The sequence below is a fragment of the Chiloscyllium plagiosum genome, chromosome 10, assembly GCF_004010195.1.
Source record: "Chiloscyllium plagiosum isolate BGI_BamShark_2017 chromosome 10, ASM401019v2, whole genome shotgun sequence".
Taxonomy (NCBI): Eukaryota; Metazoa; Chordata; class Chondrichthyes; order Orectolobiformes; family Hemiscylliidae; genus Chiloscyllium; species Chiloscyllium plagiosum.
The window spans coordinates 67,511,227-67,537,777 of NC_057719.1; the positions used below are offsets into that span (position 1 = coordinate 67,511,227).

The following is a 26,551-nucleotide window of genomic DNA, read 5'->3' on the forward strand; positions in this document are numbered from 1 at the left end:
GCATGAAGTATGGAGGAAGCAATTTAGACATTTAAAAATACTCTTTGAATGCCAAGATTATTTTGCTGAATTATGAAGGACAGGAATAGAAGCAGAAGTTGTTAGCCTAAGACATTAGCAGTCAGAATACACGATCTTAGCTATCTTGGGACAATGTAGTAAAGTTCACACTTCCTTAAGAAATGAACCTATAACTTCAACAAATAATTTGTCTTGTTACCTAAACTGTTAGGTTGCTGTATTCACTGTTTGCATTATTTTCTTTCTGATTATCTCTTCAGGTTATACTTTCATCTCTCTGAAGTGGGTGAAATTCCACCCTGCATTGCTTGTCTCAATTAAAGATAGAATAAATTGGTGTGAAATTCCTCTGTTTGCTGTTTCAATTAAATTGTTACTTAGTTTTGTTAAAATAGTGAACAAAGAAATTTCATATGAATGTATTGATAATGCAACTGCAATACTGAACAGGAGAATTTTATAGCCTGAATATCTTTCATTGGTATTTTTATCTATCATTCTTTGTTCACTCTTTAAGGCCTGAATAGTGCTGGTTTTAGTAATACTCATTAGCATACTTCAAAATTGTTTATGAATCATAGGATCCCTACAGTGTGAAAACAGATCCTTCAGCCCAACAAGTCCACACTGACTCTCCAAAGAGTAACCCACCAAGACCCATTGCCCTACATTTACCCCTGACTAATGCACCTAACCTGCACATCACTGAACACAATTGGCAACTTAGCATGGCCAAGTCACCTAACCTGCACATCGTTGGACTGTGAGGGTAAACCCACGTAGACACAGGGAGAATATGTAAACTTGACACAGACAATTGGCTGATGTTGGAATTGAACCCAGGTCCCTGGTGCTGTGAGGCAGCAGTACTAACGACTGAGCCAGCATGCTGCCCTTATGTTTCAATTATAGTTGAATGGATGAATACTGCAATATTATAGCCACAAAATAAAGTGGAGTTCACATGTGTGGGGTTTCAGCTACTAGGAGTCATTAATGCTTCACATGAACTACAGAAGAGCCCCAAGTCTAGGAGCAAGTATTACATTACTGGATTCAATATTATGGAAAAGTGATTCTATGTTTACATCTTTTGTTTTCTATTGAAACGAACACAAAGTATAGCTATGAAGGTACTCACAAACATTACTTTTGTTCTCTTCATCTGTATGTACACCAGAGGCTAGCTACATTTCTCAATCATTCCAGGACATAGAAGAACAACATTTTTTTCTTTCTAAAGATGTGTCAAGTAGAATAGTTGCTCCCTGTAAACAGAAAGTAGATCCATTACACCAATGAAGTGTCACTGTAATGTAGGTGTCACTGATGTATAGTTGTCACCCTTGGTTTCTTGGAAGTGGTGGTTAACTCCATTCACATATTTGTAGAATCAACCATGATATAATATCACATGGATCTATCACAGCTTCTATTGTAGGCTCTAGTAATTTCTGTCAAGAGGGTAATTAGGGATGGACAACAAATTCTTGTCTTGCCAATAACATTCAAATATCTGAGGAACAAATAAACAAAAAAGCTGTGTGCTGAAATCGAAGCTCAAGTTAAAGTCACATGAGCTTCGACTGTTGCCATCTTGGCTGTGAGTATCAGTGTTCAAAGGAGCCTTAATGATCCATCAAGCAACCTATCCTCAAATGGATTACAATGATTGGTAAAATGCTACCCAGGGGCTTGACAGCATTTCCATTGAGTATCAGCTTGCTATCCTATTGATAGTATTGATGTTCTCAGTGCTATCCATTCTGAGGGCTACCAGCTAGATAGCCCAGACTGCTGCTGCCCATGTGAAGATCTTACTTTGGTCAAATTTACATTGATCAAAACATAATTGATCAATTTTGAGCATGGTTTTCAACCATACATCCATGCTGTCTTTGTGTAGATCCAGTTAAAAATAGGCATCCTTGTTCAGGTTCAGCAACCTGCTTAGAATTTCTTTAGTGACCATTTTGACATCAGGCTTGTAGTGGGCATTAAAGCTGTACCCCTGTACTTTTAACCAAGTGTTGTTGTAGTGTAGGCATTGCATTTGTGCCAAGACATCTTCATTTTTCTGGTGTTAACTGCTTAGCAGGGTGTTGGATATGCCTTCTTGTGTTCTGAACACCAAAGTAAGTGTTTTATGCTCTAATTTGGAATAATTGGTTTGGGACTGAGATAAGGTTTTGCATGCAAAAACCATTAGTGTGCCACCTATAAGATGCATTCTGTGAAAAGTCAACTTCCAGGATTTTCTTCTTTCTTGGGCTGCATTAATGTAATATATTTATCTGCTGACAGCACATATTTCAGAGACTCAAACATACCTATGGTGTGTCTTCCCTTAGGAGCTCTCTCAGAGATGGAAAATCAGAAAATATACTGCCAAGAAGTTAAGGAATGCATCTCTGTAGATCTTCTTTGTCTTGTTGACGTTGTATTTTGTCTAGGTTGGGAATATAGAGAGCCCAACACACTGATCTGATATACACTCACCTAGTGTTGTAGTGAGCTACTGCCCTTACAGAGTAAAAGTTCTGACTATGCTCTTCTTTAGTTACTCCAATATTGTAATGATCATTAGCAGAGCACGTACCTCCAGATACACTTTCTGTAATTTTGTCCATATGCTCCTGGACTGAAAAGACTAATCTAAACTGAAAGAAAATTTGCATGGCAATATCTGGAAGCAGTATCTTCCAAATGGTGTGTAGTTACTTCTTTAGCAATATTGTATTTGGCATCCAGATTGGATAAGAAATTTATTCCTGCAAACTTGGAATTCAATTCATTAGTATTGAAATCTTAAATGGGGATCTACTTAGAGAGGTTTAGAAATCTCAGATCAAGATGTATTGTCATTATGCCATCCCTCTTCAGTATGTATGTAATAGAACAACACCAATCTGTGGTGATGCGCATGACAAATAGAACCATTGCATTCCATGCCATCCTACTCACACTTAAGCTTTTTGTTGGACGTGTAAGCTGCACCTTCTGGGAGCATCAATTGGTGCAATTGCATCATCCCTGTGATGCAATACAGCATTACTCTTGAAACACAGTACGGTGCTGAACCTATTCAGGTACAATTGGTGTACATTCTGGATTGACTCCATGTGAGTATCCTTGGTCTCTTCTGCCACCATGGGTACCTTGGTAAACTCCTGAGTAGTTATACTATTGAGATAAATGTGGAATTTTTGGGTACTGTGACTGCCCTGAGGCTTGCAAAGTGACATCCGTAGTGTTCGTGTAAATTTCTGACACGAGGCGCCCAGAGACCCTGTGAGTACAAGAGGAAGGAGTAGGAAAACTAACACTGAACAAATCATGTTTTATCCAAGCAATTTTGTCAATCAACTGGTGTCCTTTTGATTATTCTCAAAAATTGCTCATGAGCAGTCCTCTCCTCACACATGATTTTCTTGGAGGCCTGCAGCATTGACCTGCATGCCTGATGGGAAGGAAAATGACTGAAGTGGCATAGCAAGGAAATGGAGTGAGAGAAGAGCGTAAAAAAACTCTCAGTAAATGCCTGAATGATGAGAAATTAATGGAAACCTTGAAGCAGGGAGATTCATTATAGAAGGGTTCCACAATATATTCCATTGCAATGCTAAATGTTTAATACTTGTTATCCAACTTAGACAGCTGCCCATAACAAATATGGATGTTGGGAACTGTACATGGAATACAATGACTGGGATATAGTGAAATATCATAATAATTGCAGATCTTTCTGTAAACAGGCTTAATACAAGTGATTTCATTGTTACTTAAAACTGTTGACACATATTCCCATTTAGCTAATTCAAAACAAAGCTTGCTCCCTGTATCTTGCGAATGTAGCCCTGAGATAGAGAACAGCAGATTGAGTATGTCTGTCATTAGTCTACCATTTAACATTCACTCACCTAGTAGACAGCAGGATACACAACTCTACAACAGCTGGAAAACACAAATAGCAATATAACTGGGATCAGGCAAAATTCAAGGCCAAGCAGTCAACTACAAAGTGTCAAAAAGAAGAATGTTTTGTTTTGCCAATATCCTGTGTTTTTCCCTCCATCTTCTATACAGACTCACAGTAAATAAAGAGAACGTCATGAAAATTAAGGAAAGGATGCTAAGCAGATAGATGGAACAATTATGCAGCTGGTGGAAATGTTCAAGGAGGGGGATAATGCACGATGATTGCAAATCATCAGATAAGCTTCAGGATGAATACAAAATTTGTAGCCAAACAAAGATTAGATGCTCGCACAGTGGAGTTTTCTGTAAACAAATAAAAATGCAGGTGGTTTGTGTTTAGGTGCTGAAAACAGGTCTTGATGATGGATGAACTTCAGTTTGAGCAACAGTGTAGCTCTAGAAATGAGAGCTGCAAAGTTTGGTTCCACAGTGCTACTGAAGTCCACAGTCCTGACAATAGTGACTGATTCACTGACAGCACCAGCCACATGGTGCAGCATGCATGGGACCTCTCCGGTGGGGGGGGGGCGGGTGTGCACCAGACAAATGTAGAACAGGCACAGTGTCACCCAGTCTCTCGCTTTGATTTGGTGCCCCACCTACCATTTTGAATGTAATCAGTTCCACAAGAGAAACCTCAACCTAACTATTTGCGAACCACTCCCTTCCCCGCCACACCCAAACCCACGATATCACACTACTTAACATAATTACTGTTGACTTTGGCTGCTGCAGAGTTTGAAGGCAGTATACTGTGCTGATGGAGGAATTCTGAAAAGTAGTTGGAGTCAGAAGGGGAGTGCTGCTACACTTTTCCAAGGACCTTGAAATCCTGTTGAGAGACAGCTTACTGTCACTCGTGGAGTTATCATTGACGTGGAGGAACAGAGCAACTTGGAGATAGAGCAGAGGTAGCAGAGACAGGAGGCATTGTACTGAGAAAGAAGGTGGAGGACTCCTACTATAAGGGCATTCTCATGTGGAACAAATAGGAAACATTTCTTCTCACTCAACCATAGCCCAAAACAAAATTGGGATCTACTAATAACCAAAGGGATGTTCTCTGATCTATTCCACCTCTTCCAACTGGAACAGCAACTGCTAAGCAAGGCAAAGATGACACTGCCAGTGACCATCATTCATTATCACTCTCAATTTCTTTGCCATCTGATTTTTCCAGGTTTGTATCAATAACATTGCCACTTCTACAGTTCATTCATGCACCAGGAAGTTCAGGAGGCCCTGGATGCCAATAGAAGGTTTTCATTTCTCAGAGTATTTCATGATGCACTATGAGGTCATTGGCCCCATGTGTCAACACTAGTCAACAAACATCTGATCCTACTCATCCTTTTTTCCAGCACTTGTCCCATTGTTGTGGAGGCTTTGGCAATGTAAATGAATGTCTAAATATTAGTTAATTGTTACCAGAGTTTCTAACTCTAACCCTTTCAGACTGTGAGTTCCAGACTCCCACTAGACTTTGAATGAAAAAGAAATTCTCACCTCTCCTCTTAGCCCTCTACATCTTACATTAAATAGATGCCCCTTAGACTCCTCTACTGGTGGAAAAAATGGCTCTGCATCCACCCCATGTCCCTCATAATCTTATAAACCTATCAGGTCCCTTCTCAGCCTTCACTGCTCCAAGGAAAATAACACCAACCTTCCAATCTTTCTTCAAACCTCAGATTCTCCAGACCAGACAATGTCCTGGTAAAACTCCATTGCAATCACATCCTTTCCATAATATGATGAGCAGATGTGGACTCAGTATTCCACTTGTGGCCTAACCAGTGTTTTATACATTTCCACCATAACTTCCTGGTTCTTGTATTCTATGCTTGTCTAAGAAAGACAAATATCTATATGCCTTCTTAACCATCTTATCTACCTTCCCCAACTATTTTCAGTGATCTATGGATATGCACACCAAGATCACTCTGATCTTCAGTACTCTCCAGTGTCCTACCATTCAGAGAACATTTCTTATCCCTCCCCAACAGCAATACCTTACAATTTTCACATTGAATTCCATTTGCCACTGCTCTACCCAGTGGAACAGTCTATCAACATGATTCTGCAGTTTACCAATTTTTAGGTCATCCATGAACATGGTCATTCCCCCTATATTAAATCCATATATTTAATGTCCATCATAAACAGCAGGTTTTCCAGCACCCAAACCCTTTGGAACCACACTGGAAACAGACTTCAAGTCATAGAAACATTCCTCTGCCATTTGGATCCTATGTGCCAGTTTGCCTTGGATCCCATGGACTCTTGCTTTCCAATCCAAACTGTCAAATGGGACATTACCAGAAGCCTTGCTAAAGTCCATGTAGACCAAATCAAATGCATAATTAACTTCATCAATACTCCTCAAAAGTTACCTTCTCAAAAAATTTGATCAACTTCATAAAACATGACATTCCCTTATCACATCCAAGCTGACTATTCTTGATTGATCCATGCTTCTCTAAGTGTTGATATGTTCTCTCCTTTGGAATTCTTTCTAACAACTTAACCATAAATGAAGTTAGACTTTTTGGCTTGTTTATCTTGCTGTATCCCTTCTTTCCATTTTTTAAAATAATAAGATAAAGTTAGCCATCTGCCAGCCCCCTGGCCACTGCCTATGGCCATAGAGCATTGAAAACTGCTGCCAGATCCTCTGATATCTGCTTCCTTGCCTCCCTCAACAGCCTGGGTACATCTCATCTGGACCTGTGAACTGTTAAACTTTTTAGTACCTCTTCTCTCTATGCAAATTTATTCCAGTATTTGACAGTCCTCCACCCTGATGTCTATACCTGCATTATCCCTTTCCTGCAACTTTCCCTATAATCGCAGAAGGTGTAACACCTGCCCATTTACTTCATGCCTCCTCAATATCTAAGGGCCTAAACACACCTTCTAGGTGAAGCAGCGCTTTATCTGCATTTCACTCAATCTAGCTCTCAGTGTGATCTCTTCTACAAAGCGTAGGCTGGGTGACCATTTCGCAGAACATCCATGATCTGTCTGCAAAAAAGACCTTGAGTTTCAAGTTGCCTATCAATTCAACACACCACTCTGTTCCCTGGCCAACATCTCTGTCTCAGGCTTGGTGCAGTGCTCCAGCGAAGCTCAGTGTAAACTGGTAGAACTGTGCCTCATTTTCTACTTGGAAGCTCTACAGCCTCCTGGACTCAATATTGAGTTCAACAATTTTAGGGCTTGAGGCACTATCTTCCCTGTCCTTACCCTAACCCCACACACCAGGCCTTGTTATCACATGGCCTGCTATTATATACAACCCATTGTTAGCCACTTATAGTCCCAATCAGCAGCCACTCATTCTCCCAGGCTGATTGTTATCCACTTCTTTGTCTGTCCAACTGTCCTTCTCTCTCTTTGGGCTCTATCACCACCTATCACTTCCTTCTTACCTTCTTCTCCCGAACCTATATTCAGCATAAAAAACAACTTTTTCTGAGCTACCATCAGTTCTGAGGAAGGGTCACTGAACCCAACATGTTAGCTCTGATTTCTCTCCACAGATGCTGCCAGACCCGCTGAGCTTTTCCAGAAATTTCTGTTCTGGTTACATCCTTTTCCATTTTGAAGACCAACACAAAGTTTTAATCAAGATCTGTGCCATTGTCTTCCTGGTCGACACACAGGTTACCTCAATGGTCCATAATAGGCCCTACAATTAATTATCCTCCCACCCCTTTGAATTTTCCTTTATTCAACCTGCCAATGCTTTCTCACATATTTTCTTAGTTTTCCTAATTTTTTTTAGTTCCTCTGCATACTTTTCTACACTCCTGATGTCTCTGCCATATTTAACCCTCAGCATCTACCATAAAGTTCTCCTTATTGGTAAATCCATATACACCGTGACATCTAGAATTCTCCAATCTTGGTCCCATCTTTTGTCTTCGTGGGAAGGTGATAGGGTTGGGGTTAGGGTTAGGGTTAAGGTTAGGCCTAGTGGTATTATCACTTGCTTGTTAATGCAGATACCCACCTAATGTCCTGGGACCCGAGTTCCAATTACACCATGGCAAATGGTGGAATTTGAATTTAATGAAAAATATCTGGAATTAAGCATCTTCTAATAACCATGAAACCGTTGTTGATTGTCAGAAAAACCAATCTGGCTCACTAATGCCCTTCAGGGAAGGAAATCTGCCATCCTTACATGATCTGGCCTACATGTGACTCCAGATCCACATCAATGTGGTTGACTCTCAACAGCCCTCTGAAATGGCCTAGCAAGCCATTCAGTTATATCAAGCTATGAAATCTCAACAAAGAAATGAAAGCGGATGGACACCCTGGTATCAATCACTGGAGAAAGCACAATGGCAGAAACAGCTGTATAGACCCCACATCCATAAATATTCATTCCCTCCATCACCAATGCTCAGTAGCAGCAGTGTGTTTCATCCACAAGATGCACTACAGAAATTCACCAAAAGATCCTTGTATGGCACCTTCCAAACCCACAACTCCTCCATTTTGAAGAACAAGGGCAGCAAATACATGGAAACACCACCAACTGCAAGTTCCCCTCCAAGCTACTCACCATCCCTATGAAAACATGCATCAGGCAGAAACAAACTGTCATCTTAGAATCTCTTAATGACCTCAGTCACTGCTTGCCAAATAATTTGGTGCACGACCTCTACCAAGAGAATGAGGAACTATTTGTCCTCTGTCAACTTTCTGTTGCTGCCTCATGCATGTGTGAGCAGTTACTGCAAGCAACAAGGAAGAGTGTCAGTGAGTGTATAAATGTGTTTGAGCAATGTGCCTGATCTACCTGGACAGCAGGAAGTATGTTGGACCTGAGCTTACAGCAGTGCAAAATTTGTCAGGCTGAGATGCAGCATCTGAATGTCATGCATAGGGCTCTGTGGACCATCAGCAGTGACACAATTCTAATCAATCATGTTTGCGACTCCCTGCTCAACTTGTACCCCACTTTACTATCACCATCCAGCTAGGGGATCAATCTAGTTCAATGAACAGCAGAAGAGGGCATGCCAGGAGCAGCACCAGGCATAAATAAAAATGAGGTGCCATTCAAAGGAAGCTTCAGCACAGGACTGCTTGCGTGCTAAACCATGAATTGACACAGCTCTTAATCCAATAATCAATGGATTAGACCTAAGCTCACAGTCCTGTTACATTAAGTCATGAAAGGTGTGTTCAATTAAACAATTAACTTGAGTAAATGGCTCAATGAATATCCCCATTCTCAATGATGAGAAAACCCAGCACATCAGTGCAAAAGGCAAGGCTGAAGCATTGTAACAACCTTCAGCGAGAAGTCTGAATGAATGATACTTCTCGGCCACCCCCGAGGTCCCTAGCATTACAAACACCAGTCCTCAGCCAATTCCGTTAATTACTCATGATATTAAGAAAATCTTTTAAGGCAGTGGATACTGCAAAGATGCTGGGACCTGGTAAAATCCCAATAATATTACTGAAAACATACTCTCCAGAGCCATCCATACCCAATGCCAAGCTGTTCCACTACTGTACAGCTACAAAACTGGCACTTATCTCACAATGGAAAATTGTTCAACAATGTGCCATCCACAAAAAAGCGGCAGAAATCCAATCTAACTAATTACTGTTCTGTCAGTGTACTCCTGATCATCAGCAAGTGATGGATGTTATCAATGATAGTGCTATCAAGCAATATTTATATAGCAATAACCTTACTGATATTCAGCTTGGGTTCTCCAGATCTTCAATTGCTTTATCAATGACCTCCTCTCAATTATTATATAAAAGTAGGGATGTTCTCTTATCGTTATGCAATATTCAGAATAATTCATGACTCCACAGATACTGAAGCAGTCTGTGTTCAAATACAGTAAGAGCTAAAAAATATTCAGGGTTGAGCTGATAAGTGGCAAGTAACCCATTTGTATCAGACAAGTCTCAGGCATTGATCACCACCAATAATAGAGAAACATACCATTCCTAATGAGATTCAAAATCATTATGATCAGTGAATCCTCCATCGCCAATGCCCTGGAAGTTCCCAGTGATCATAAATGAAACTGGACAAGCCATATAAATACAATGGCAATAAGTGCAGGCCAAAGGCTGGGAATTCTGCAGTACATTTTGTCTTGAAGGCCTATCATCCACCAACCATCTACAAGGCACAAGTCAGAAGTGTGATGTTAAACTCCCCATTTGCCTGGAGTAGTGCAGCTCCCACAACACTCAAATGTTTGACGCCAGATAGGATAAAGGAGTCCCCTTGACTGGCACCCAATCTACATCCTTAAATATTCACACACTCCATGTGAGCACACAATAGCAACTACAGGGTGCAGTACAACAATCCACCATGATTCCTGCATTGTGCCTTCCAAACCCGTGACCTCGAGCACTTAGAAAAACAAGAGCAGCAGCTTCATGGGAACACCAACAACTGCAAGTTCCTTTCCAAGCCACACATCCTGCTTGGAACTACATCACTGTTCCTTGATTTTCGCTGGATCAAAAGACTTGAAACTCCTCAACCCTATCAGCACCGTAGATATAGACATAGTGCAATAGTTCAACAGGATGACTCACTTCCACTTTCTAAAGGACAATCAGGGATGGGAAGCAAATGCTTGCCTAGCCAGTGACATCTGCATCCCATAAGAATCAAAAATATCCTGATTCTGTATGAGGTCATTGAAATTTTCTTTGGAATTGCAGTCAGATTCTCAGGGTCCAATGCTTTGAATTGACTTGTGAGGCTATCTGCAGCCATTCTCTTCATTGCATAGGTCTTTTGAACATACTGTGGAAACATCATATCGCTCTAACTTTACATCTCCTTCAACTGAAGCCCCCAGTGCCATATCAGGGAAACGTAGCATCATATCTCCAGAATGCTACTCCAGAAATATTCTCCCTCTCAAAATTTTGGAGACAATTCCACCAGTGGCTGAAGGCTGAGTGCAACTCAATTATAAGTGGAGACTGCCTTTAAGAAGTGCAAGCTAGCTATGTGTTCTGCAAGCCACATGTTAACCTGGTGTGGATGTTCATTAAGCCATATTCATCAGAATTCTGAAGATTTAGTGTTCCCTTCACTCATTTAATATTACATTTGTGAATCGTTTGGGACATCTTATTATCAGCGTGATTGTCCCAAATGCCAAAATGGCTTCCGTGCATGCACGAGCATGGCCCATGGTGTCAACTGGCCATGACAGCTGCAGGAAATGACTGTGTTTATCGTTGATGTGTCCACATTCCTGTGTAGTGACATCAGCTGGTGCGTCCCACTTGTGCTGTCCAGCTGCTGCCACTGTGTCATCACCAGACCCTCTCCAGCCTGGGGATTGGGGCTGCTGCTCGCCTGTTCTTCCTCACCGCCCTCTAACCCCTGTCACTTTTCCTCAGTATGGCTCAGAGTGGTTCAGGCCTCCAAGTCCTGAATTCCATTATTTGGAATTCTGGCTGCACTATTTGCTTTTGTCCCTTCTGCCATGTTGTAGAATGATAGAGCACAGTGAGCTCTGTATGGCACTTAGAGGTCACATTTGCACCTAAACACAGCTTTTTATTGTAATAAGAATGGTATAGTGTATAGATTAAGGTTGTTGTTTCTAGAGTCAGATACTTCAACTAGATTGGGCAATTAAATATAATACATTTTCACATTTGTACAAATAAGCAAACCTTTATTGTATTGGATGAGTCAAAACCCTCAAGTGTGGCCTTATACAAGGTAAACAAAACTTTTATGTATTGGAAAATACAGCGGATACTGGCAATCTGAAATGAAAGGTGAAAATACTGGAAATACTCAGCAGGTCAAGCAGCTTATGCAGGGAAAAAAGAAGTTGATGATTCAGATCAATGACCTTCTGATCAAACATCTACTTAACCCTCTATTCTCTGCTCACAGAAAAACATGCCAATATATTCCCCCATTTCCATTCTCTTTCTTCCCTAAGAGTGGATGCTTATAGGTCAAAAGACCCTTGTCCTCAACCCCAGATTTTCTGTACCTTTTGCCCTGACTTCCTATCTGTTTCACTCAAACAGGCTTTGTTTGTTTGTAGATTTCTATTTTAGAAAATCAAATTAGACCAAGAAAGCAACTGTCCATCCTTTCATCTATTTATCACTTCTCTTTCTCTGTCCTTCTGTCTCACAGGTTTTGTAAATTAGAATCCTTCATTCAAAAGTGTAATTAGATTGACTTTTTCTGTCAAACCGAACACAACTGAGATAATTAGTTGCCTTCAAAATCGAAGCAACATTAAATGAAGAAAGTAACTCACATTCTCTCGTTTCTCTTGTTTCTCTGTGATCCTGTCACTGTCTCACTCACTCACTCTAATTTCCATCTTCGATTAATAAACTAAAAGTTTTCAGACCACAAAAGAAAGACATAGTAGAGAGACACATGCATTCAAAGCAAAAGCAGATACCTCCCTCCCCCGCCTCTTTATCTTCTAAACAATAGCTTAATGTAAATCTTACTTTAGTAAAGTTTCTGAAATTTGTCTTCTTGGTGCTACAGCAGCTTTTGAAGACCACTACTGGACAAAAGAAAGTAAGAAGTAAGGAAAAATATCCTACCAATGCAGTTAACAATAGGATTAGTGCATCCTTGGAAATTAGGCACTCTACATATGAGCAAGTTGAAGGATTCCCATTCACAGAATTAAAGAAGATGTATAATCAGAATGCTGCGATTTTTGCTCTGTTTCACATAAGAATAAGCACACACACTTAGAACCACGCTCTTAAAAAAACTCATGACAAATGTTATTCCGGTAAAACTTTTCAAAGCCATTTGTTCCCAAATTATTTAAAGGAAAGTCTCAGGGCAGGCAAATATTTCCAGACTGGAAGTTTGGAAGAGACTCAATACTTCAGGTAAAATAATGCATTACGCTTTTTAATAATATGCAAAAGCAATTCAATGAATACATTTGAACCAGATTATTGGCAAGCATGTAATTTAAAGGCAAAATGATTAAAATCCTTATTTTGGACGTTAGTTATTTCAGCTAACTGAGAAAAACGTAGAAGGTGGAAGAAATTCAGGAAGCATTTTGTGGAAACTTGGTTGTCAGATTGGATAATCTCAGGGGCCTGTACTCGAACTTTAAGATGGAAACTAACTGTAGTGTCACATCACCTGAGACCTATCTATCAGATTGCCACCTACAGGAACTGTAAGTACTGCAACTACTTAAAATTAGCTTTCAGTGAAAGACATGTCGCATGTACTGAATTTAATATAAACATAAAAAGAAAGACTTATATTTATGTAACTCCTTTCATAACCTTAGGATGTCCCAAAGTGCTTTACAACCAATGAAGTATTTATGGAACATATTCCCTGTTGTAATGTAATCATTGTTATATAATACAAAGAAACCATTTTTTTCCCAGAAGAATAGAAGCTAAGACAGGCTGGCAATGGCAGCAGTATTGTAAGGTTATTCATAAGGTAAGTATTTGGATTACAGCTTCAATGGCATTCTGCCTCAGTTCCCATCAGTGACACAGATTCACTAATTCTTACCCAGGCTGCTAGACGGAGCACTTTATTATGACAAAGCATTCCCATTTCCTAGAGAGAGAAGAGTGAGGAGAGGGGGTTGGTAATAATGATGGTGGTCGGGAAGGGGGTGGGGGTGGGAATGGCGTTGAGGGAGAGGAAACCTGCAGGGATTAACCTGACATTGTGAAAATCAATCTCTTGTTAGATTCTCACTGATGTCAACTGCCGAGAGCATTGTGCTGCAGAATGCCCTGACCTTGTTGGAGTTGGATAGTATGATAATGGGAGGGTACAAATTGGCCAGTAAAGGGGTAAAACTGTGAGAAATAATACAAAAAAAAGAAAAAAATCTTAATTACAACTTTTAAGAACGGAAAAAAAATTATACCACCCTGATAACTAGTGGAGGAAATGTAGATGTATAATTAATCGCTATATTAAGAACCTTTAATTAGAGCTATGTTGACGACTTACCAGTGAACTCAAGTATCAGAGCGTGACTGCAAGTTACAAATGACAGGTGAAAAAGGCAGAGAGTTAATCTTCTAGATGAGCTGTCACATCTTTTTTTTTCAGATCTTAAAATTAGGATTGCTCACAGAGTGGAGGGAGCAGCCATTAAGTGAAAACGATGTGAGTGTACTTGGTAACTATCTGGAGGGTGTAAAGAATGCTACTCACCAGGGAATATAACTGTGATTTGAATACAAGGTCTGATATCAGTGACAGTACAGTAAACTTCTCATCAAATTTTGTATGCAGTTATGTAACACCAAATAAACCTTACTACAGACATCTGTTTTGTGTGCATTTGTATTCAAATTATTAATAATTCAGTTTGCTAACCCTTTCAAGCTATACCCTCCAAAACTACTCTTACATGTATAGATCATGACAGCAAAACATACCTTGGAAAATAGCAGCAATTAATAATATTCACAGCCATTAATGATCTGTGATATATGTGTGTGTGTTGAGTGAGTTTTCTTAGGTCCAGGGGCTCTCTCCACCCAGAGTTAGAAAAGAATATGTTACAACAGACTGACAGACAACCTAAATAGCTGTAAGACAGGTTAGCCAAAGTGTTCAATTGTGGAAAATCTAGTGGGCTGACCACAATTAATCTCTGCTCCCAAAGTTCCTGTTCCCCATGGTGTTGCTGACCCCTAAATATGACCAAAAGGTCCTTTCATCACATTTCCGTTAGTATGATCTCTTTTGGTGCTAGTGCAGAAAGATGTCATACACATGTGAATAGCCTGCAATCCACTAAGAGTGGTGTTGGATGACGGGGATTGGTATTGGATTTGCAGAGAAAATCTTAATTATAATATTGTGGAGAGATAAAATGTCACATCAGATTCCATGCCTTTCCAGTCCATTCTCCTTACTGAGCATAATTCCTTGGCAAACTTTATTTATGTACATCCATATATTACATAGCTTTTCTTCATGTTCTGGCATTGTTGACAGGCACACTCTTAAAAAAAGGCACCTGTCTGATAAATATTATTTTCTTAGCTATTATAATGTAATCATGTGTCCTTCTAAAAGAATATTAGTTGGAGGGCTCCTGTGGACAGTAATAGGTTATTTACCAGATGGATAGCTCATCGTATAGAAGAACTGAAAAGGCTTATGACACTTTTTAGATGAAATAGACCTTTGTAAGCTGTGACTTAGTGTTCCAAATTGTACTGAAAAATGTGTCAAATTTGTGAAGTAAATGATAAAGGTTGGAGTTAACTTGTCAAGGGCACTGTTAATTGCAACAAGTGTAAACAATCCTGAGAATGAACTGAGAAGAATGAGTCAAAAGGGAAAATTGACAGATTGAGAGAAAAATATTCATGGTTTTCTTTGTTCAAATTGTGAGGTGTGCCTTAAGATCTAACAGTTATCCATGAAAAACATGAACTCAGCTCACTTTATTTAGCAGTCTCATAGTCTATGACAATGTTTCTTGATGACAGATGGCACAGAATTTAATATTAAGGTGCATCCCTGGCACTATCTGTACCAGTTTCAAGAAATGGTTTCAGTGTATTTAGTTACTGACTCCCTCAGGTCCATATAAGCTACACCTTATATTTTGTGCACTTATATCTGATATGAGGATTTGAAGTCGCAAAGCACTCTGCATTGAGGGTAAGATTCAATAGCAGTGCCACACAAACAGAGATTTCAATAGTTATTTGGTGGGAGAGAAATGAAACAAATAACTGGAAAGAGTGTTGATTCTTGGTAATATCTTTTATTGCTATTTTAATCAGCCTGTTTAGTTATGCTATGTTACACCACTAGGACAGATGGAACTTGATCCTGACCCTTCTGGAATAGAGTTATGGATATTATTATAGTGCCACAAGATGCTTTGTTCTTTTTTATGTATTGTGAAGTTATCACAGTAACACTAGGAGTGTCTTTGGGTCCTCACAACATCAAAAAAGATAATCTGACACCAGCTATCTAAATGCAGTGTCCTCACAGCATTGCATTTTGTTTAAGTACATAGACCCCATTGCTAAAAAAAGGTAACAAAATCAAAGAAAGACTTTCAGAAGACTTTTAGATTGCTTTTAAGGATTTCATTGTCATTCAAATATACAAAATGAAAGGGATGTTAAGTAAATGCTTTGGGTTTACAGAGACAAGGTTACTGCGTGGTAAAAAGTCCAAATCACCACATAGTCCAATTAATGGTCGCATTTAATCTGTAAAATATAATAACAGTGCCACCCCAAGCTGTGTCTTTTATTACACTCCATGGATGTGCTGTTCTCTTTTATATCCTGTGCATCCAGAGAGAATATTTTGATACATCAGGGAAATAGTGGACCTTCCCAAAAAGCCATAAACTGCATGTAGCTTAAGATGGATAATCGAACAACATATATCCGTAGCTAATGACCCCACCCTGATGCATTAAAGTCTGACCAAGGATAATAGTGTTCTGTGTAAATTAACACACTCAGTGGTAAACTTGCTTCCATTTCAGTAGGAGACTTGGTGCAAATTAGCATTTGTTCTTAATAAGCTGGATGCTCTGCATTGTGGAGTTCCACAGAGTTCATAATGCGGTTTCCTTGCAGGTGAAAATTTATTCTCCCGAGGATACTTCCACAATACATCCTCCAACAGAGAATCGTCCTCATCTTAATCAGTCCCCAGCTCCAAAACTTTTGCAGTTTTTTTTCAACTTTCCCGCTGAGTGTGATGCTGTGAGTTGTTGGAAATGATTACTCATTTGTATGCTCCCCATACAACGTATCCATTAGACTTTGAGATGTCCAGCAGAGAAAAGAAGAGCACTGATTTTATAATTACAATTGTTGGACAAATATCCAGGTCAAATGTCCCCTGCCTCTCTTGATGCTGACATGCGCCCAATTCATTTTCCAACAGCTTTCAGCTTCCCCCACCAACAAAAATACATGGCTATAAATTTATTTTAAATTAAGATTATGCAAAATAGTGTCTCAAGAATGCTTTTAATAGCAGAATAATTTTATGACTTATGAGCATCTTGACAATTTGAATTTTTATAGGCATGCGTTATGTTTTTTAAAATGCAAAAATTATGCATCTAAAATAATCTATTAGGTGCAGTGGGCTATATTGTTGTTGCCTTAATCACTTTCACAGACAGTTATAGCTGCTTTATATCATATTTACAACAAAGGAGCTCTAATTACCTTCAGCAAATGTCACAAAATATTGAGCTTTGCTTCTGATATATACTCCTGATCATGCTAATCTAGAATGACGACTAAACGTGTGTCTCAGGTCCCACAAATCTGTGGCCATAATAAGTTATTCATCTATTTTTTTAACTCTTTCTGTAAGCATATACGGAACGGAACAGTAAATTCTCCTGAAGCTTACCTGAAACTTGAAGCTAAATGTTTGCAGGATGCATGTGAGATAGCATAAAACGGTCTGTTTCGTTCAACAGAACAGGATAGCAAACTGCAAAGAAATATCAAATGGAAAGGATAATTAAGCCACAGAAATTAACAGAGATGAGTGAATTGCAATCAGTTAAAAACATTACACCGTTACACAAACTGGGGGTTCAGATTTCCTTGCAAGTGATTAACATTTGCTAATGCAGTTTATAAGATTCTCTGAATTCCTAATGTGCAAATCTTGCAATTTGCTCTCAGCCACTCATCATTGTGTGTACACAACACCCCAGCATGAGTATGTAAGTAAAGATATACTCAGCCCCTTTAGTACGGAATAGTTTGAAACCCTGAATAAACTAAACAGTTCTTTAGACAGTATGGAAATACTGTGCAGTCCACCGCAGTTACATTTCTTGATATGATTCAAGGATATTGTCCAGTTTTTCTGGTATCAAGGCAAGGCATGCCAATCTTGGGGAATGGAACTCCTTCCATATTTAACCAATATTTACAAACAGTGTTATCTTATAGTGTAATTTCCATCAAAATGTTTTCATTTAAATATAAGATTTCAGTGCTAATAGTAATGGTTTGAAACATTCTGTAAATGGAGACAATTATGTAAAAGAAACAAAGAAGAACTAACTGTAAACATAACTTATTTTAATTTCACATACCTCTGGAGAAAACTATTATAGCGAGAAAATAACAATTTTATCAACAAATAACCCTTTTTCAGAATAAAGCTCAAGCTTCACACCTGTTTTAGCTTTGCTACCATTTGAATAAGGAGTACACATTTAAAATGGTTCTGTCAGCTGTATAATAAGTGTTCAAAGTCTACTCACTGCACTGAGAGCTCAGTCACATTTTAAAATTAAGGGCTTAGGTATTTATGTATCCTGACCTCTGTCTGTGCTCCATTAGGGGCTCCTATTTATTCACCATTGTTTTTCTTTCAATCATCATTCTTTTCTTCCTGCTGTGTTTAAGAAGCCATGAGGGATGTAGCTCCATTCCTGTTGGCAAATCCTGTGTTATGATTTGACATACCGATTTGGTCTTATAACAGCAACACTTGCCTGCAAAGTGCCTGGAAAACAAGAATCAAACAGGTCAGCCAGCTTGGTCTATTACTTATAAAGCTCCAGAGCTGTCATCAGTGGGATGCTGATTTTAATGACAATCATCTTCATGCTGAAGTCAATTGATCAGATAGAACGTTAAATGCATTTTCCTTTACTACAAATTGTTTGAAGCAGCTGCTGCATGTACAAGGCATAGTTCATGCTAGAACATCCAAACCACCATGCATCATGCTTTAAGAGCAGAACACATTGATAAACAAACTAATTAGAAACATGTGAACATTTTCTGAATCAATATTCATATTAAAGGTCAGATTGCTACAAAATATTTCTGAATGCTGAAATGTGGTATTCCAATGTGAGATGATCAGTTGTTGTATGAGGTAATGCTTCTCAAGGTGTTAATGCTCTTGCTGCACTGGCTCCATCCATTCTTCTGATGTCACACACATCCTTGGCTGGAAACAAGAAGCTCTCCTTCAAAACTGGAGTAAGCTTCCTAAGCTGTCAGCAATTATGTCCAGTCAAATGTAGTTTTACTTATTATGATCATACAATAAATTTTCTTATTACCCAAGAACAGCATCTTTTCTATGGGTACTCTATTCTAGTACATCCTCTAACACTACTCACTAGATCAGTCCAAAGCAATCCTGACTCAATACCACATATTGGTCGAAGTGGAAAATACCATAAGATATTGGGAGGGCTCTTCTGGGAAAATACCACATGGCTGCAGTGCTGTGGATCTAACCCCTAACACGAGGAAGATAAGGCTCAGAAGAAAAGAAAAAAAACAAATTCAAGCAAGTATGTTAACTATTTTAAAAGCTACTTTAAGAAGACATAGACAGTGAGTCAGCAGCTCAAAGGTGCTGACAGTGTGTGAGAGAGAGAGATTTCAGAAGCCATTGAAGCTGCAGTAAATAATCCAAATTTCATAATCCAAAGGCAAACTTCATTCAGAATCTGAAGAGTGCTGCAGCAAGAATATAGGCTAGAAGTACAGAGAAAAGCCAGCTACACATAGAAACCAAAGAGGTTTGAGCAAAGCAGGTTCTGTAAAGAGCAAATGAAGGCTCCAGAGTTCCCTAAGAGAAAAGGGAAGAAATAATGAAAAGCAGCACAAAGATCAGAGAAAGAAGACAAAAGAGTATAACCTAACGACCTGTCACAATGAGCATCACCACTGTTGTCATTAGGCTTCACAAGGTGTAGGGACAGAAGGGGAAGGGACAGAAAATAAATATAGACCGGGGCTACAGAACCAGGAAGGCGTCAGAATTTATTTAAGCTGGGAATTATACAATTTAAAGAAATCTGTAAAAGAACCCGACAGTAGAAGAAACATCAGGAAAAATGATGGAGTAAAGATGACTGGGATCCAGTAATTAAAACACAATTTTAATGAGAAAATTCATAAAGTCAATTACCAGTAAGACTTCCTTGAAAAAATTGTTTAGAAGAAAGTGTTTGGTATTTCCGATCATGAAAGGTGGTAAAACGTCTATTTTACCCTGGAAGAAACAGGATGTGTCCATCTTGGCTGAGGAAGGCAGGAAAATCCGAGATGAATTTGGTAGCGACCATTTTGATCATTAGATGTTCTTATTACCGTGCTAACACTAACCCATGCTGTCTAGAATGCTGGGTGGCATGGTGGCTCAGTGGACCAGGATTCAATTCTACCTGCAGGTGATGTAGAGTTTGCACATTCTCCCTATGTCTGCGTGTGTTTCCTTCAGGGGCTGCATTTCCTCCCACAGTCCAAAGTTGTGCAGGTTTGGTGGAATGGCCATGCTAAATTGCTCATAGTGTCCAGGGATGCAGAGGCCAGCCATGGGAAATGCAGGGTTACAGGAATAGGGTAGGGGAGTGGGTTGAGATGGGATGCTGTTCAGAGGGTCAGTGTGGTCAATGGGCTGAACAGCCCACTTCCACACTGTAGGGATTCTATGACTAAACACATGTCAAAAGGACCCTCACACCTGCTGCCAGAATAAATTATTTAATCGTTTAAAACTCTTTTCATAAGTGTGTCATAGAGCGCTGTAGTTAATCCTCCTGAATTTTAACTAAAACCTGATGAGGAAGTGAAATGCATACTGGACTGATGCTAGGTAGCATAAAACAGTCTACCTTGTTCAACAGAACAGGGACTCAGACTTCAAAAAGTATTGAACTGAAAGAATAATTAAACCAAAGAAAATAAAAGTGATGATCACTGGGTAGCTGAAAGCAAAGACAAAGGAGAATTGGTGGCAACGATCTACCTCAAACAACCCGACCCAGTACCATGTACTGGTAGAGCTGGCACAGTACCATGTACTCATAGAGCTGGCACAAGGTACCAGCAGTCATCATCTGCTTCAGCCATGGAGTATATGGGTAGTTGACTTTATAAATCGTCTCACTAAAATTGTGATTTAATTACTGAATCCCAGTCCTCTTTAATCCAAAGTTTTTCCTGACTTTTCTTCTATTGCCAGGCTCATTTACTAGATTTCTTTGAATTGTATCATTCCCAGCCTAAATAAATTCTGAAGCCTTCCTGGTTCTGTAGCCCCGGTTTATATTTATTTTCTGTCGCTTAACCTTCTGTCCCTACACCTTGTGAAGCCTAATGACAACAGTGGTGATGCTTATTATGATTTCCAGCATTTTTTGTTTTCAGTATCATCTACTTCAGACTCTGATTATATGGAAATCATTCCATTGTCAACTGATGAACATTGCACAAGAGTGCCACAGGTTGACTCATGCACTGTTTTACCTTATTCTGTATGCAAAGGTGAGCACATCATCTAGGTTGCATTTCAGTGCAGGACTAAGGTAATCCTTCCTGATCTGAGATCCAACCTGTCAGATGTGTGGTAAAACTGAGTGTCTGTCTTCCTTATAGATATAATATTTCATGTTGCAGTATTTCAAGAAGAGCAGAGGGTACTGTTGATATCCTAGCTAACATTTATACCTTAATCAACACCAGTAAATTTTGCTGAGGTATAAATGTGGCACCAAGCTGTGTGATAAATTATCTGATACATATAATGACATTAAAACCACGGCTGAATTTCAAGACTGAAGTGCTTTGGGGTGAACTGAGAATCTGAAAGGTGATACAATACTGCAAGTTTATTCTTTTGCATTATATTACAAGAAATTACATTTAACATGTTGCTCCATCAATCCATATCAAGCTATTTGCTTCAAATCAAACTTATCATTTAATTTTTTTTATCTATTGAACAACTAGTCTTACAGCAGATAATATTAGTATTTCTAAATATGCACATGTTCACATAAAGTTTGCAGATAACTTCCTTGGTTCTCTCAATAAAGATGGATGGATGAGAACAACTGCCAAAAACTGAAGTTGAAACATTGCTATATTATTAAATGTAAGATTTTGATCAGAAAAATAGTGTTCAGATGTAATACTAAATTTCATTGATAATCACACAACTAATGTGATGTTATAAGTTGCTAATGTCAGACCCCTTTCTTCAGTATTACTTGAGTGAATCATTAATATACACAATGTTAGACTTAGGAAGTGGCTGATTTACTGAGGGTTTACTACATATTGCATTGATAGTGGAATGTCTGTGAGGCTTACAAGACATTGGAGCACTTAATTCTTTTATATAGACCAATGGATGACAGAAGATTGTGAAGGATTGTGGAATCAACAGGCTAAATTTAACAGATCCCAAAAGCAGACTTGGAGATTGTAACGTGTGATTAACCCTTGTACATTCAGTTTGGTACAGGCAGTTATTAACTGCACGCTGCCTGACAATTAACATGATTCCAGCTATGCAAACTGGTTCCACAATTTGGTTGGAGCAGGTATCATTCTACAACTGAATATGAGGAAGAAGGGTCTTCAGTTTTTTTGGGCATTGGTTGGGGGACTTGGTGGAGATGATATAAAGGAGGAAAGATTTCCTGTATCAACAGGGGCCAGGAGATCTTTAAACACTCACACAAGCAGTGAGAGTAAATCACACCAGAAGTCAATACAAGCAGTGTGGAAAAATGGAGTCAATATGCATCAAGGGAGAAACTGTCTGCTGATTGGAGTCATACCTAACCCAAAGGAAGATGATTGTGGTTGTTGGAGCTCAGTCATCTCAGTTTCAGGACATCTCTGCATGAGTTACTTCAGGTAGTGTCCTAGGCCCAACCATCTTTAACTGTTTCATCAATTACCTTCCCGCCATCATACATTCAGAAGTGCGTATATTCAACAATGATTGTGGAATGTTCAGCACCATTCATGACTCCTCAGATACTGAAGAAACCCATGTTCAAATGCAATAAGACCTGGGTAGTATCCAGATTTGGGTTAAAACATGGCAGATAACAATTGTGCCACACAAATGCTAGAGCATCTCTTACAAAAACAATCTGATCATCATATTTTGATATTCAGTGGAATAAGAGATAGATTTGGTTTGCAAGTTTGGTTTGGAACCTTTATATAATAGTGGCACTGTGGCTGAGCCTGTCCCACACAGTAAGGAAAGAGAAGGTGTGGTACAGGTTAATGATTGTGAAATTGGAGTCATAGTTACAGGTATCAAATGCTGAAGTTACAGACAGTTCAGGCAGAATGAGACTGTCTTGATTACTTCCCTCGTTCCTTTTTGTCGGACTCTTCATGCTCCTGTTCCTCAGTGGCATGCTGTACAGCTGGCAGATCATGACTATTTTCGATACCTGCTCTGCAGGAGTGGACCAGTAATGTTTTCAGAACACATTCTATTTCCTGTGACTGAATGGCTTTTATTATATTCATGCTGCTCAATTATGACTGCGTTATGGACCAGAATCATTAGTCATGGTGCCAATGAATAGCCCTCATCATTCAGTAGACACCCGTCAAATTGCTGTCAATACCATAGTAGACTTGCACAGAAGAAAGGCATCATGACTGCTAGCATTATGCTGTGATGTGGAGGTGCCGGTGTTGGATTGGGATGGACAAAGTTAAAAATCATGCAACACCAGGTTATAGTTCAACAGGAGATGGAAATGTGTTGCTGGAGAAGCGCAGCAGGTCAGGCAGCATCTAGGGAACAGGAGAATCGACGTTTCGGGCATTAGCCCTTCTTCAGGATTCTCCTGCTCCCTAGATGCTGCCTGACCTTCTGCGCTTCTCCAGCAACACATTTCCATCTCTGATCTCCAGCATCTGCAGACCTCATTTTCTCTTCTATAGTTCAACAGGACTATAACCTGGTGTTGCGTGATTTTTAACATTATGCTGGACATGGTGCAGCAATGATTTTCTGCTCATTGTCACATAACAGATATATGCCAAGCCAGAGGAAGTCACTTTTGATTACCATGTATGGAAGAACTGACATGCACTCTGCACAGTGGGGAAGCTTAAAGTTTTTGTAAATGTATCGGCTCACTCTCCATTGCTGCTCTCTGACAAGACAGAATTAAACCTAATTAATTACCAAAAAATGGACTGAGTCAGTGATCTCCCTTATGCAACTACAGAAAGGAAACTGTCACCTGTTGGGAAAATACCTCTGCTTCCCATTAAGAAGGAGAAGGAAACATTGTTGTTCTTGAACATTGTCAGCTTCACAGTGATTGGCAATGAAGTTGAGATTAGATTAGATTAGATTAGATTATTTACAGTGTGGAAACAGGCCCTTCGGCCCAACAAGTCAACACCGACCCGCCGAAGCGTAACCCACCCAGACCCATTCCCCTACACCTAATACTACGGGCAATTTAGCATGGCCAATTCACCTAACCTGCACATTTTTGGATTGTGGGAGGAAACCGGAGCACCCGGAGGAATACCACACAGACACGTTCTTCCCTGCTCTGAAGTTGCAGTTACAAAAAGTAATCACTTTCACTGAAGACATCATTATGGAAACACAGACACCTTGCACACACTATTCCTCACTGAGTTTCAGGTAGCAGAATTGCTCCATTCACAAAACTGGGTGGCTATGACTTTGTATCGAGACTCCATCCCTTCCTTTTCCCCCTCCTTTCTCTTCCTGCATTTTGTCCTGTTGTATGTGTCTTTTGCTCAGTCTCTCAGTCATGTTTTATTTCAAGTGGAAAGTCTATGATGACAGCCATCACTGGGAGCAACTAGTTTATCCATAAGCCTGAAGTCAGCAAAACATTCTTCAGCATCTTCCACATCACTCCTTTTCGACCTTTGCAACTTTAAACTATAGGAAGCACCAATCATTTATAAAATCCTAGCACCAGCCAGAAGAAATAAATTAGCAACTAACCCATAATCAGTTACAGATTCCAGTTAAGTCGTACTGAGGATGGTGAGTGTTGGTTCCTGCTTCCGACTGTGGAACACATGCTCATCCAGGCTGATTGTAAGACGTAGCTAGTATCAAATTAGTCTTGCACGCCGATTAATATCCTCTGCACACTTCCAGTGGGCATTCACTGAGTGTCTGCCAATGCCCTTGCCCATATTGTGTCCATATAACTTAACACAGATGTATGATCTGAGGGGCACTCTGGATGTCATTTAGACCTCAATTGGCATGCTTAGCATACAAGCAACAGGTATTATACAGTGTGTACTTATGGAGATAACAACAAAATCAGTGAATTGGTTAGCATATCTCTCATGTTTGACCAAATGCCCTTCTGATATCTAAACAGAGTTAAACTACAAGTGCATTTGTCTCACAATCTCGTGGCCAAGTCATTTACTTTTGTGCAGAATTTAAGTCATGTCAGAAATGGAAATGGAAATTTCCGATGTGACTTTCCATGCTGGGTTCACAGAAGTAATGCATTGCATTAGAAAGTAATGGCAAGACAAAGGCTATTACAATCTGCCCATTGTTTCCAAGTCAGTGACTTTGGAAATCAATGTTTTATACTCAGGAACATTCGAAATCAGGAGTACACAACTAATCAAAACTGGGTAGTAAGACTGAGGCCACACTCCTGCAAAATTAGCTTTTTTGTTGAGATTTTGACAATGTATTGGGACAATATTGGCACTATAACCTATCAAGCTGATTTTTTTTTTCACCTTCACATTTATTCTTCATAGATCAGTTTCCACAGAGATTTAATGATCTAAAAAGGGTTTTGAGTCTCCTGTCCTCTCACATTTTTATTATGTAAGTGCTAAATATCACATATTTGCTCACCCTCATGAGACATTATTTTGACGGAATTATAAAATATTGAAGTATAAACATCCAGAGTGTGGGAAGTGCTTTAAAAGTTCCCCGGAAGTGATGTCCCATCAATGTGTTCACACTGATGAGAAACCATTCATGTGCTCTCACTGTGGGAGTGGATTCAGAACATCATCTGACCTTACTGTACATCGGAGTATTCATATTGGAGAGAGGCCATTCACCTGCTCCCTGTGTGGGAAGGGATTCATGCAGTCATCCAGCCTGATGTCACACAAGCGAATTCACACTGGGGAGCGACCGTTCACCTTCACCTTCTCTGAGTGTGGAAAGAAGTTCACTTGGTCATCTTGTCTTCTGAAACACCAGCGTGCTCACAAGCCACTCCAATGATGGGTTTTGCAGGTAATCGCATCCAGTCCAAAAATATGTTCATTGGAGTCTGTTTCTGTGAAGATTCACAAAATTCATCCCAACTAATAATCTTGGCAAAGCCTAGTAAATCAGCTTTGAATTAAATTTATTGTGTTGAGTCTTTATAATTGCTCACAATATTATCACAGGTTGGTTCCTTGTGAAGAGCTCTGTTTCCCCTGTCTTCTCCATCCTCACCTCCAACAACAAGTGTGAAGAGCTTGTGGAGCTACTCTGTCACTAAGATTGAGAAAATACAATCGGCTGCCTCTGCTGCATGCCTCCCTTCCAATGGACCACCTTTGACCTTATGCAAACTCATGGAGGAAGAAGCATCTCACTTTCTGGCATTTGACTGGAGGTCTCTGAGCCCATCTGTTAGACCTCCTCTCAGTTTGTGTCAAATTGTTACTTTGAACCAATCCAAAAGCTGTTGCTAAG

The 26,551-nt window shown here is 39.6% G+C and overlaps 1 long non-coding RNA gene across 1 annotated transcript; it reads right to left on the reverse strand.

Annotated features, from left to right (window-relative positions):
- Window positions 1–1,176: 1,176 nt before the first annotated feature.
- On the reverse strand, window positions 1,177–26,138 carry LOC122553980. The gene is made up of 5 exons (XR_006312891.1): window positions 25,921–26,138; window positions 18,353–18,538; window positions 17,423–17,506; window positions 12,505–12,560; window positions 1,177–1,289 (listed from the first exon to the last, which is right to left on the reverse strand). It is a non-coding gene; the product is annotated as an uncharacterized LOC122553980 (long non-coding RNA).
- Window positions 26,139–26,551: the final 413 nt, after the last annotated feature.